Raw genomic sequence first — 14,796 nt, 5'->3', positions numbered from 1 at the left:
TTTGTGATATTTGGAACAAGAAAATATAGATTAGTGTTTGCAGATATTTGGATGGTATTTGCAAAATGAAAATTTACATGTATTTATAGTGGAAATTTACATACTAGCAATTAATGCTTTGAGCTGTCTATGAATAATTCTAACTTTTTATATTTGAATTTTAGTTTTACTAATTTTAGGATATTTTAACATCTATATATTTCATCAATATAAGGTATGCAATTCATAGTTAATTTGACTAAAATATTATTATTTCATTTGTTACAATGTATCATGATCTGTCATTTCTAACTTATTATGGTATTTGCATATTTCTTTAATAACAAAATTGTTGTTGTAAATAAATTAAAATATCACTTTGGAAATAAATAAAATAAAAACATTTAGCTAATATACGATGATATTCATTGTTTTATAATATAGCATATTAACAACAAATATATTTTGTTGCATTTTACATGCTATTGTATCGCTCATTATTTTCTAATATAGCATATTTTATGTCAATGCTCATCTGTTATCAATTGTCATATATTTAGAATCAAATAGTTATATATTTTTTTGTAGCATCGGTTAAAATCACGCCACCCAATTCAATATCCCGTCAATGGTTATCTTCACACATACCTATCAAAATTATTTTTTAGTAGGTCATTCATCCTAAATTATCAGTTTAAACACATTTAACTGTGTAGTTATTTCAAGATATGTTACAGAAAATACAAAATATTTTTATAATATAGGTAGCCAAATCAATGATTTTAAGTTTTCTTAATGCACAATCACATTAGAAAAATTCAGAGTATTAAAAGTTGTTTTACATAACCTTATAGTAAAATTATATATCTTTTTATGAGATAAATTAGTTTAAATTTTAACAAAGTTTTATTAGATGTCAATGTTGTTTTCACCAAATATGTGACAAAAACTTATCCGCAAAATAATACCAGTTTTAGTAGATATATTCACATATACATTTTTAGTTTATGATACCATTTTAGTAGATATATTCACAAATACAAAATTGACAGCTAAACAATCCCACTTTAGAAGTTTTCATCTGTTTTAGTAGTATAAAATATGTAAAGATTTTTATGTTGAAATTATTAAGTTCATGGTACATATACATTGAAAATGACGTGGAGAGATGTGACTGAATTAAATGGCTCAACATTTTGTCTCATGACATAATTTCTCAGATTAGTAATTAAAATTATAGAAATTTTATTAACCATATAAAGTATATAAAAATAATGAATTTAGATCATTGTAATTTATATTAAACTTCTTATTATTAGTTAACAATTTCCAATAAACTACTAACTAATAAAACCCAATATAGAAATGTGTGATTAAAAATCTGACCCAAAAATGTGATTATATCAAATCTCTGATGATATTTATAGTTAGTATTACAGATTTTTTTTTCTATTATCTTCCATCACATACACCATGGATAGATGTATCCTTAAAAATGCAGACCTACTACGAATGAATATACTTATATTTGTACCATGAGGAGATTTGTAAAACCATTATTAATATTTTGATCAATCAGACAATCACTGACTCAAGGAGTAATTGGTTTCCACGTTACAAATTTTCAAATCACACAATATATATCATTTTGCACAATATTCCGTGAGTATTTTAGTGGTGCATCAAATTACATTGTAGAGTGACTTAGTATTTGCTGGACTCAGACTGAATTGTGTGGGGAAAACGACCTATTTTCCCTTCAGAACTATCATATAGTAACAGATCCACACAAAGTTTCAGCTTCGTCATATTTCCCTATAATTTGAAGTTTAAAAACGTATTTCCATACAATTTGATAGTTTCAAACATATCTACACATACCATGGTTAACTTCGGTTTATAGTGTACCAATCGGATTTTAACTACCTAAATCTAAACTAAACCGAGTTACAATAATCAACTTTAACCAAATACAACCGATGTCAAAAACAAAAACAAAAATCCAAAAACCCAAAAAAAAACAAACTACCCGACCCAGAAGCCAAAAATCTCCTTCTTCACCTGATTGTTCTTTTCTTGGAAATATTTTTGTTTTGGTTTTATCTCTGAAAAAATGAAAACTTAATTCTCACATTCAATCACATGTACACTGGTTTCTGAAGTAATAATTTGATGTATTCGTGTTACTTGAGTTCATAGATCTTTAAAAAAAAAAAGAATTCTGAGAGATTCTCAATCTCTTCACCACTAATTCTGATTAGATTGATTATTTTATGACTTTAATTAACCACTTTAGTTTTGCTCTCTAGTAACTTTCTTTGATGCAATCGGAGCCGATGGGGAGATTCGAACCAGATCTCTTCTTCTTCATGGAGATCGCAGATACGTAAAAGATAGTGGAAACCAACAGAGAGCAATCGTAACTCATCGTAAAAGCATCGTTTAATTCAAATGATAAACACATTACGTAATCAGGGACAAAAATTTACGCTTGCATTAATGCAGAGATTTTTCTGGTGTGATAAGATTCACTGAAAAAAAATCTGGGTTGAGTTTATCGCAAAAAAAAATCTGGGATTGGGTTCGTCGCCATAAAATAAAGGGTTCGAGGTTTAATTTGGGGATTTTTGGGGTTTAGATATTTGGTTTGTATATCTTTTGGTTTATTCATTTTGATCGGATTGTAATGTGGTTTAATTTCATTTTTAATTAGTTAAATATTTTTTTGTAAATAGTAAACCAAGATTAACCGTAGTATATGTCGGTTTTAGTTTTGAATTTTTGTTTCGTGTGTAGATATGTTCGGAACTATCAAATTATGTGGAAATACGTTTTTAAACTTCAAATTATAGGGAAATATGACAAGGCTGAAACTTGTGTGGATTTATTACTATATAATAGTTCTGAGGGGGAAATAGGTCGTTTTTCCAATTGTGTGTATTAAATACTATTGAAGGCTCCTAAACACATTGAATTTAGCCCAAAACATATTTCTAAAATTTCCTAGTTCAAGGTCTTCTTTATTAATAGCTGAATATAATATAAAAACAAAATTTAAAATAGAACTAAAAACTCATAAGAAAAAATATTATGTTACCTTTTAAGATTAATAATTAATGCCAAGAGAATTATTTTTTTTTTTGTCCAATTTTTTTGGTTTTTGTTCCAAAAATATTTTTTTGGGAATTAAGCAGATCTTTCACTTTTCATTTCAAGTTTTTCTTTATTAATGGCTAACTATTTACTAAAAATTCTTTCTTGTAACACAATTTTTGTAACAATTATTTGTAAATGAACAATATTTTTGTTAAGAATTTTAAGTTAATTTGAAGTTTATCAAAAAATAAATTGATATATAAGAGGTTGTTTCACAAAGTAAAGAGCATTATACAAAAGTTCAATAAAATAAATAATGAAGATTGAAACAAAATATATGTAATCTTGAAAAGACATAAGCATTAAAAGAAGCAACAGTTGATAATCAGCGATTATGTACGAAATGGTACAATTAATAAAGTAAAACAAAAAGACACAACTGTAGAATTGTAACATTTGAATAAATTAACAGATATACATGAACAAGTACAATAGAAAGTACATATTTAATCCCCATTATAGATTGATATATCATGTTTCTTGTGTCAAATAAATTATACAACAATTAAAGTATAACCAAAAGTAAGGCTACACTTATATAATTAATAATAAATTAAATTTAAAAACAATATTTAAAATAAATAAAAAAATAAATTCATAGGACAAAGGATTATGTTGCCTTCTAAGATTAGTGATAAATTGCCAAAATAATTATCAATTTTTCTGTTTACTTCTAATTTTTTGAATTTTTCCGAGAAATTTTTTTTCTAGATATTGAGCGGATGTGAAACCCTCCAATTCAAGGTATTCTTTATTCATGGCTGAATAAAATATAAAAACAAATTTAAAATAGAAAAAAAAAACTCATAGGAAAAAATATTACGCTATCTTTTAAGATTAGAAATATAATTATCAAGAGAATTATCATTTTTTTTGTTTAGTCCAAATTTTTTTGCTTTTGTTCCAAAAATATTTTCTTGGGAATGGAGTGGATCTTTCACCTTTCATTTCAAGTTTTTCTTTATTTATGGCTAATCATATACTAAAAAATCTTTCTTGTAACACCATTTCTATAATAATTGCTTGAAAATGAGCAATGTTTTGGAATTTGAAGTTAATTTAAAATTTATCAAACCATAAATTGATATATAAAGGGTTGTTTCTCAAAGTAGAGAGGATTATAAAAAAAATTCAATAAAAATGAATAATGAAGATTGAAACAAAATATATACAATCTTAAAAAGATATAATTATTAACAGAAACAATCGATCAGCGGTTATGAATGAAATGGTACAATTAATAAAGTAAAACAAAAAGATACAACAGTATAATTGTAACCTTTGAAGAAATTAGCAGTTATACATGAAAAAGTACAATAGAAAGACACAATGACTCAATGGTTCATTCAAAGTTTTTCATATTGTTATTATTAATAGATTAGTGAGTTTTTTATTTACTTTAAATTAAAGTCTTTTTGGAACTAGGTTCTTTTTTTTTATTTTTCAACCACAACATTCTTAAAGAGTATTTACTTGTGAACTATGGCTGGTGTATCTGTGCGAGAGATGACGTTGAAGTTTGAAAAGTTGGAAAAGTTCGAAGGACTAGATTTCAGAAGATGGCAAAAAAAGATGCATTTTCTCCTCACCAGCACTTAATGTAGCGTATGTTCTAAGCATGCTAATGTCTACTGTACCAGAGGATGCAGAGAACGAGTCTTTGGAGGAGACAAGGAAGCAACTTAAATGGAAAAACCACGATTACTTATGCTGTGACCATATTCTCAACGGTATGTCGAATCCACTCTTTGATGTCTATCAGAATGTCGAGTCTGCAAAAGAGTTTTGGGATGTGTTGGAATCAAAGTACATGGTAGAGGATGCTTCTAGTAAGAAGTTCCTTGTGAATAATTTTAATAATTACAAGATATCTGATTCTAGGCCGGTTATGGAGCAATACAATGAATTACTCTGTATCCTATGGAAATTTTCCCAACACAACATGAAGATGGATGAATCCATCTGGGTGTCGAGTATTATTGACAAGTTACCACCTTCATGGAAAGATTTCAAACACATGTTAAAACACAAAAAGGAAGAGTTTTTTCTTGTACAACTTGGTAGCCACTTGCGTATAGATGAATCTCTAATGGCGCAAAAGGGAGGAAAAACTAATAACGAGGTTGGTACTTCTTCCATTAATATGATGGAAGAAAGTGGGGGTTTTAAGAAAAATAAGGGGAAGAAGGCTCCTTGAATAAAAACACTAACGGTGGATCTAACAAAAGGCTTAAGAGCATTTGTTGGATTTGTAACATGTCGGGTCATTTCAAACGTGACTGTCGGGCAGCAAAGAATAATAATAAAATGGGACAAAACCATTTGGGGCAAGTGTCTAAGGACCAAGGCCCATCTTCTCATCAATGTCAGATTTCTGGTTTTGATTCATGTTCAAAAGTGAATTATGTATCAAAGATTTCTGAGGCATTTATGTGCAGGATGATGAAGTGTCATGGTGGATTGACTCGGGTGCAACAACACATGTTTGCAAGAATCGTGGCTGGTTCAAGTCATATGAACCGGTACAAGATGAGTATGTACTTCATATGGGCGACGAGTGAAAACACCGGATTTTGACCATTTTTATGGATCATTTTAATATCTTTTACAGGTGTTTTTACTCCATTTTCAAAAGTTTTCAAAGGATTTCTATGTTTCCGGATTTTAAAAGACTTTTCAGGTAATTTGGGATAAAGATGCACAAAATGGAACAAAAAGACTCTTTTGGATAAATGCAGACCGTCAGAACTCTCATGGAGAGACGAAGACCTTCTCACCGTCTGATCACCCTCAAAATTGGACAACTTATAGAAGAATCAACCAGCTTTCAAATGCACTTGGTTTGGAGACATTCCAACGGTTGGATCTCAAGATATTTTATTAACCCCGGAGCCATTCGAAGTCGGTCAGCAACTCACCCGACCGTGGCCAACAAGCTATTTGCCGCGGTCAGAAGCTTTCCGACCACGGCCAACAAGCCAATTGCCGCGGTCACATCACTCCTGACCGCGGCAATCAATCTCCGAGTTAAAGCCCACTTATCTGAAGCCCAAAGTAATTCTCAGCCTCAATTCCGGAACCCTAGAGACCATGGAGTATTGGAGACTATAATTACATGTCATTTATGTCGTTTTTAGAGAGAACCCTTGATACTTTACAGAAACCCTTTTCTTTTAGCCGTTTTTATGAGATTCTTGTAGAAGATTGTTCAAGTCCGAGTTCTTCAATAGAGAAGCTTTCTTTATCTATTTTCTTTACTGTTTTTCATTACTTTTATTAAAACCAATGATGATGTCGAGCTCAGCCATGTCTGAGTAGATCCCGAGTTGGGCTTAGGGTTCCCGAAAGGGGCTCTCATATCGATTAAGATATCTAGGTTTATAGATCTGGGATTTCGACCTGTTCTCTGTTTATTCTTGTTCTTATTGCATGTATGCTTGATTGATCACCTAGTATCTGATCTAGATAGTTAGTGTTGCGAAAGTTTTCATTAAGTATCAGCCCTAGAATGAAACAGGCGATTTTTCCGTAGGAGTGGAAACCTACCTGCGGCGAGATCGTGAGTATTGACGAGTCTTGTGCAGCTCTTGCGTTCTCTCCCTTCCAGGGCCAGAGTGGAAACCTACTGGTCAGGATTGCGAGAAACAGTTGGTTATGATCACGACAGTGACGTAGTCATACCGCCGTACTCTAGCTCTAGAACCCATATATCGTTATCTGTCAATCCCAATCTATCTACCTTAATGTTAAAACCGATTATGATCCCTTAGAGTTCCCAAAAGCTCAGCGTTTTTAGCCATAGTTTACAATTCCATCGATTTTTACTTGATTTCTTAGACCTGCATTTCAATTTCCTTAGTTCATTATTTACTTGCTTTATTTATCTTTCATGCGATATTTTACTTGCCTTATTTTTGTTTAGTTCGATATTTTACTTATTCCATTTGCATTTCATTCGATTTTCTTTACTCGCTTTTTAGGATAGATTTATTTGCTTTCTTCTGCTTTAGTTTAATTCGAGAAAAACAACCAACCTTTAAAACCAATTTAGTCTAGACATAAAGTTAAAAACCGTAGAAGAATACCAGGCACACAAATCTCTGTGGATTCGATCCCTAAATACTACAACTGATTAGCTGTGCACTTGCGGCTTTCATTTGTTTTGTTAAGGGTAAAACTTGTTCCCTCACGTAGTTGACACGAACACATCAACGAGTCAACCGCTCCTATCCTAGACCGTGGAAAAGTGGTGTTAGAATTTAGTTCCAGAAAAACTCTTGATCTTAAGGATGTATTTCATGTACCCGGAATTAGGAAAAACTTACTCTCTGGTAGTGTTTTAAATAAGTGTGGATACAAATAAGTGTATGAATCTGATTAGTATCTAATCGAAATGTGGTGTATTTGTTGGATTCAGTTATTTTTGTAATAACATGTTTATGCTTAATATTAATAAAGTTATCAATTCTATTTATATGGCATATTCTAGCAAAGTAGATATTTCTCTATGGCATGCAAGATTAGGTCATGTACATTATAAGTGTATGATTGAAATGTTTGATTCATTCTTTTCACATGAATATAGAGAAGTGTAGTACTTGCATGTTGACAAAGATAGTTAGACAACCATTTAAAAGTATAGAAAGAAATTATGTGGTGCTTGGACTTATACATAGTGATCTATGTGATTTGCATGCTACACCATCTTTAGGAAACAAGAAGTATTTCATCACGTTCATTGATAATCATACTCGGTTTTGTAATGTATATTTATTGCATGTTAATGATGAAGCCCTAGATAAATTTAAGGTTTATAAAACTGAAGTTGTATTGCAACAAAATGACTTGATTAAGATATTACGCAATGATAGAGGTGGGGAGTATTATGATCCTGCGTATTTCCAGTCTGTAGGCATTATACATGAGACTATGGCTCCGTATACACCACAGCAAAATGGTGTATCCGAGAGGAAAAACAGAATCCTTAAGGAAATGGTTAATTCCATGTTATTTTACTCGGGATTAAGTGACAGATTTTGGGGTGAGGCCACGTTAACGGCGTGCTATTTATTAAATAGGGTTCCTAAAAAAAGGAATAAAGTTACTCCATATGAACTTTGGTACAAAAAGAAACCAAACTTGAACTACCTCCGAGTTTGGGATTGTAGGGCGGTCGTTAGACTACCCCACATTAAAACTTTGGGGGAAAGAGGTATTGACTGCATTTTTATTGGATATACTGAGCATTCCAAGGCTTAGAGGTTTTATGTCATAGAACCTAATGATTCTATTCTCATTCACATGGTAGTTGAGTCAAGAGATGCAATATTTGATGAGACTCATTTTTCATCTATACCTAGACCAAAGGATTTGGTTCCTAGTTCAAGTTCTACTGTGCCACTTAACGAGTCAACTGTGCTCCAGAAGAGCAAACGAGGAAGAATTGAAAAATCATTTGGTCCTTATTTTCAAATTTATTTATTTGAAGGGTCTGGAGATGAGATTGTGATAACACCGGATTTTGACCATTTTTATGGATCACTTTAAAATTTTTTACAGGTGTTTTTACTCCATTTTTAAAGTTTTTCAAAGGATTTCTATGTTTCCGGATTTTAAAAGACTTTTCAGGTAATTTGGGATAAAGAGGCACAAATTGGAACAAAAAGACTCTTTTGGATAAATGCAGACCGTCAGAACTCTCATGGAGAGACGAAGACTTTCTCACCGTCTGATCACCCTCAAAATTGGACAACTTATAGAAGAATCAACCAGCTTTCAAATGCACTTGGTTTGGAGACATTCCAACGGTTGGATCTCAAGATATTCCATTTGCCCCGGAACCACTCGAAGACGGCCAGCAAGTCACGCGACCGCGGCCAACAGCCTATTTCCCGCGGTCAGAAGCCTCCCGACCGCGGCCAACCACCAAATCCCCACGGTCACGTCACTCCCGATCGCGGCCATCAAGTTCCGAATTAAAGCCCATATTTCTGAAACCCAAAGTCACTCTCAGCCTCAATTCCGGAACCCTAGAGACCATGGAGTATTGGAGACTATAAATACATGTCATTTAGGTCGTTTTTAGAGAGAACCATTCATACCGAGATTTTTAATGAATGTTAAGAGCTAGTTGACTGGAAGTTAGATCTTAGTGCATAGATTTCTTTACTGTTTTTCATTACTTTTATTAAAACCGATGATGATGTCGACCTCAGTCATGTCTGAGTAGATCCCGAGTTGGGCTTAGGGTTCCCGAAAGGGGCTCTCATAATCAATTAAGATATCTATGTTTATAGATCTGGGATTTCGACCTGTTCTCTGTTTATTCTTGTTCTTATTGCATGTATGCTTGATTGATCACCTAGTATCTGATCTAGATAGTTAGTGTTGCGAAAGTTTTCATTAAGTATCAGCCCTAGAATGAAACAACTCCCCCACACTTATCCTTTGCTTGTCCTCAAGCAAAAAGAACAAATGAGAGAGAGAGGTTGAATGCATTGGGAGCTCATCTTTTCCTTTGAAAGAGAAAAGTGACCACTAAGAGAATTCAAGTTCATGCTCTGATGTATCAACTCAACAGTAATCTCCACAAGTTCTCTTATTCCTCAACTCTTTGACATTCATTAAGCCCTTTACCAAGTGGATCAAATGATGCAATGTTCAAACAAGCAAAGTTTGGCTAGGGTGAGGTAATGAGACTAAAATGATCTCATCAATGCCTGAGTGGGTTCAATGCAGCAAGGGGTTCTCTCTATGAATGATCAAACCTTGGCAGAATGCTAAAGGTAAAAAGCAACCTATGCATACAAGGGCAAGGACTCATCCCACCCCACACTCTACTCAAAGCTTTCTCACTTGCTCAACCTCTTAAGAACCTCACTTTCCACACTCAATTTCCTCTCACTAGGGGACTCACTTTTCATTTTCACACTCAAGTATTGGAGTTCAAACTTTACATAGCTCTTTTTCACTTTCTTTTGTAACTTCTAGCCTCTGTTTTCTTTCTTTTTAAAACATTTGAGCTCTTGGGCTTCTTTTCTTTTCTTTTCATTTAGAGGCTAGACTTTTTCTTTTCAAAACATTAGAGCTCACTTTCTTTGACTCAAAACTCCAAGACTGATTTCTTTTCTTTTTCTATCCCCTAGTTCTCACCATTCTCCTTTTATTTCCACTCATCTCTCCTTTTTCCACTCACCAACAAGTATTCCCCCACACTTAGTTCTCACCAAATCTCTCAGCTCCTTGATGATGGAACTTAACACTCAATGAGACTTGCCCTTGTCGCTCTAAACCTAACACTTTCTGCTAAGTTTGATCCAAGGTGGCCTTTCAATCACACACAAACATTTGGCTTGAAGGAAGGATGGGTTCAGGGTGAGGAAAACTGATCCAGATGTGGACTCAGCTATTTGAGCTAAGGAAGAGGGTGGTAAAAACAGGATTCTAGCTCAAATATGTATATAGGTATCCACAAACTTATTTAAACAATGCATCACAAGATAATTTCAAGTCAAGTTCAAGGTTTTCACTTATTAGAGTTGAGTTCAATTCAAACTTGCTTCTCATATTTAAACCATTTCAAGCCTTGCAAGCACAGAAGTCATTTCACAAGCATATTTAATCCAAATTCTCAAAGTGATGTACTCTCAAGGAAAGAACCTATCATTACTCCCATTTGCATATGATGCACACTATATGAAAATGCAAACTAGACTCAATCCTAAATGTGAATGCAACTACATGAGCATTGTTTTGTGAAAATTTTTCAAATTTTTCCATTTTTTGGTTTTTATATGCACTTAGATGAATGCAAAATGAGACTCAAAGTGAAAAGGAAAATAAGAGCAGAATAAACATGATTAGTAGACACAAAACTCCTCCCCCACACTTAAATAACACAGTCCCTTGTGTTATAAAAGCATGAGAAAGAGAAAAAATCAAACATGAAATGCAAAAGATAAAGAAAAATGCTAAATGCTCATTTACAAGTGTTTGGAGTGATACCTGGTGTGGTTCTTGTGCAAAAGGGGAGTGAGTATCTGCACCAGATGAGGCCAGACACCACTGGAGATGGATTTGGCTTGGCCTGAACTCCCTTGCTGCGGCCTGGTCTTGTGTTTCCCAGGTAGCACACCTAAGCCGCAGGGTTTTTTACTTAGACAACTCGGCCATTCCTCTTTCTGGTGCTACCTAGTTTCTCTTTCCCAGCTAGCACACCTAACTTGGAGTAAATTGAGAGTCTTCATGCGAGTTAGCTTCCTTTGTTTCCAGGTAGCACGACCAAGTCGCACATTTTTGGACTTAAGATATCTCGGCCATCTTCTTTTTGCTGCTACCCAGTTTCTCTTTTCCCAGCTAGCACACCTAACTTGGAGTAAATTGAGAGTGTATGTGCGACTTGGTTTCTCTTGTTCCTAGGTAGCACAACCAGGTAGCAGAGTTTGGGACTTAGAACTCTTGGCCTGTTCTTCTTTTGCTGCGGCCTGGACATCTTTCACTAGGTAGCACGCCCAGGCCGGAGTAAATTGCGAGTCCTGCTGCGGCCTGGGCTCTTCTTGATCCAAACCGCACACCTAGGTAGTACTGAGGCGTTCTCCAAGTTTTTCAGTCCTTAAACACTTCTCTCAGCTCTCTCACATGCTCCATTCCATTCATCACTGAGCAATGTCCTCCAAAAATCACCTAGAACCTGAGACCAACTCACAAAACCCATCAAAAGATCCTAAAACATAAAAAGAAATGAGAGAAAAGAATAAAAAGATAATATACAAGGATAAGCTCGGGGTGTCTCCCAAGAGCACTTTGTTTAAATTCACTAAGTTTGACTTTGAAAAACTGTTTTCAGCTGGGGTGAGGTTGAGCACTGATGCTCTTCAGCACTTCAATGGTCCTGAGCAAGAAAGCTGAGTTGGTTTGCTGCCTTTGGGAACCATTAGACCCTTGTCCTTGAGATCCCACCTTGAGACCTTTGTCCACCAGCTCTTGAATACCATATGGGTCTTTATCAAAGATGGCCCTTGTGAGACATGCCCTCACTTCAGCAAACAGACCTGGCTTCCCATTGCAATCCAGCTTATACTTCAGAGAACCATCATCATCAACCCAAGGAGTGAGATCAAAGTCTTGAGAAGAAAAATCAGGTTTAATACTCTTGTCTTCTGATGCTGAGCCATCACTTTTGGTGTTAATCATCCTTAGATCACTAAGTGTAGGAGACCATGAGAGCAAGATGTCTTCTTCTCTGATCAATGGCTGTTCAGTCCCATCCTTGTAAACAGAGTTGGTGTGAGGTTCTTTTTCCATTTCCACAGCTGAGAGAGATTGGGATCTACCTAAAATCCCAGCACTTCCTACATACTTCATCTCAAGTACCTTAGGGGGTTCTATCTCTTGAACAACTGATCCACAAAATTCAGCTAAAGGTGGTTGAACAGGGTAAAAGGCATCCTTATCCACCTTTGTAAGCACCACTCTTTGAGTGTCAAAGTCAATCATTGCACCAGTGGTGTTGAGAAATGCAGTTCCAAGCAATAGGGGGAGCTCTTTGGTCTTCTTCATCTTCATGATGACAAAATCAGTGGGGATTACACATTCACCAACTTGAAGTGGATAGTCTTCTAAAAATCCATATGGTTTCTTGGAGTAGGAATCACCAAAGGTGATAGAAGAAGGGTAGGACGTTATAGACTTGACCTTTAGCTTCTCCATCATATCTTTAGACATTATACTCACACTTGAGCCTGAATCACACAAAGCATTCTCAACTCTAAAGTTTCCAAGAGTGCAAGAGATGGTGAACTTCCCTGGGTTGCCTAGCTTTAGGAGGGAGGTGGGCTTCATCTGAGTTGATTCAGAGGTGGAGGCACAATCTGTTAGCTTTGCTTGACCAGTTGGCAGCTCCTTTGTTTCAATAGACACTGAATCATTCCCTTGCTGAACAGAAAGAACTGAACCGGCTGCCCCCACACTTTTTCTCTCAATGTCCTCATTGAGTTCATGTAAGAAGCCCATGAAATCATCTATAATGGTGTCCTCATCTACTTGAGTGTGTGCATTCTCAGTAAAAACTTGACCATAAAGGAGGTCTTCAATCTCTTGCACAGCAGCTGAATGGTCCTCATTGGAGTAGATGGCATTGCAATAATCTTTTGAGTTTTGAAGAGCTTTACCAGGAAGAGAGACTTGTGGTTCAGAAGTGCAGATGCCCTTGTTCTTTTTAATAGACTTTAGTTCAGTGCCCAGTGTCTCCAGGTCAGATACCATCTTTTGTTGTCCTAGTAAGAGCTGTTGGAGAAGAACATTGAAATCAGGACTTTGTTGAACAGTTGGTGGGCCAAAACCAGGAGGTGGAGCCTTTGGCTGTAGGCTGACTTGATTTGTGAAGCTATTCCCTTGATTCTGAACCGCTGGTTGCTGAAAACCCTGTTGACCTTGGGAGTTACCTTGGTACTGATTCTGTTGAACAAAGCTTTGAGGAGGGTATATTTGGTCTTGGGGGTTGGCCACATTGTTGCTCCTATAGGACAAGTTCTGGTAGTTATTGAAGTTGTTGTAACCATTGAACTTGTTTTGATTTCCAATGAAGTGAAACTCCTCTTGAGTGAGACCCTCTTCATTGATATTTGTGAAGCATCTCTTCTCCTCACTCACATAGTGTATAGGCTTTTGAGTGGCAGCTAGGGCTTTGTCAAGCTTTATATTCAACACTTTAAACTTCTCTTCCAGCCTTTGGTGTCTACCAGAATCTTCTCCTCTATAGCTTCTATCATAATCTTCCCCATAAGTGTCTTGGCTCATGGCTAAGTTCTCAACAAGTTCCATAGCTGCATTGATTTCTTTTGCCAAGAAATTTCCATTTGATGCTGTGTCCAACTGAATCCTGATCTTAGGAACAGCTCCTCTATACAAAGTGCTAAGGAGAGAGGCTTCTGAAAAGCCATGATGTGGACACTTATTTGTGTAGCTTCTAAACCTGTCCAAAGCTTCTCCAAAGGTCTCATTAGAATGTTGAGTGAAGCTGGAAATCTGGTTCCTTAGCTTTGCAGTCCTTGAGCTTGAGAAGAACTTGGATAGAAAGGCAATCTTGCATTGCTCCCATGTGTGGATGGATCCTCTTGGGAGGTTCTTTTCCCACTGATGTGCCTTATCTCCAAGGCTGAATGGGAACAATCTCAGTTTGAAGCTGTCTTCAGATACCCCATTGATCTTAGTGAGATCAAAAACTCTGTCAAACTGATCCAGATGCTCCAAGGGATCCTCCATAGGTAAGCCATGGAACTTCTGATTCTGAACCATATTGATCAAAGAGGCCTTCACCTCAAAGTTGTTGTTTTGGACAGGAGGTGGCCTCATTCCTGCTCCATACTGGTGTGCATAAGCTCGGTCATTCTCACCAACAAAGACTGGTTGTGGCTGATGACGTATGGGTGGGTTTAGGTGGGGCTGTGGTGGATTAACCTGAGGTCGGTCTTGGTTCTGGTTACCCTGAGCGTGTCCCTGATGGACCTGAGCCTGAATTCCAATCCCATTACCAGCTCTTTGACCGTGATCAGCTTCTTGAGCCTGATGCTCATTCCCAACTTGCAGATTCATTCCTAACCTCTCCAAGTGAACAGCTCTTTCTCTTTGTCTTCTGGCTTGGCTTCTTGTGATCATAAACCT

At 35.7% G+C, this 14,796-nt stretch overlaps 1 non-coding gene across 1 annotated transcript; it reads left to right on the top strand.

The window, feature by feature from the left end:
- The first annotated feature begins 14,068 nt into the window (after window positions 1–14,068).
- Window positions 14,069–14,175, top strand: LOC112083196. Its single transcript, XR_002897494.1, has one exon. It is a non-coding gene; the product is annotated as a small nucleolar RNA R71 (small nucleolar RNA).
- Window positions 14,176–14,796: the final 621 nt, after the last annotated feature.

Source organism: Eutrema salsugineum, unplaced genomic scaffold (genome assembly GCF_000478725.1).
Source record: "Eutrema salsugineum unplaced genomic scaffold, Eutsalg1_0 scaffold_7, whole genome shotgun sequence".
Classification (NCBI taxonomy): Eukaryota; Viridiplantae; Streptophyta; class Magnoliopsida; order Brassicales; family Brassicaceae; genus Eutrema; species Eutrema salsugineum.
The sequence above is the reverse complement of the archived record's forward strand: the minus strand, read 5'-3'. Positions and strand labels throughout refer to the sequence as shown.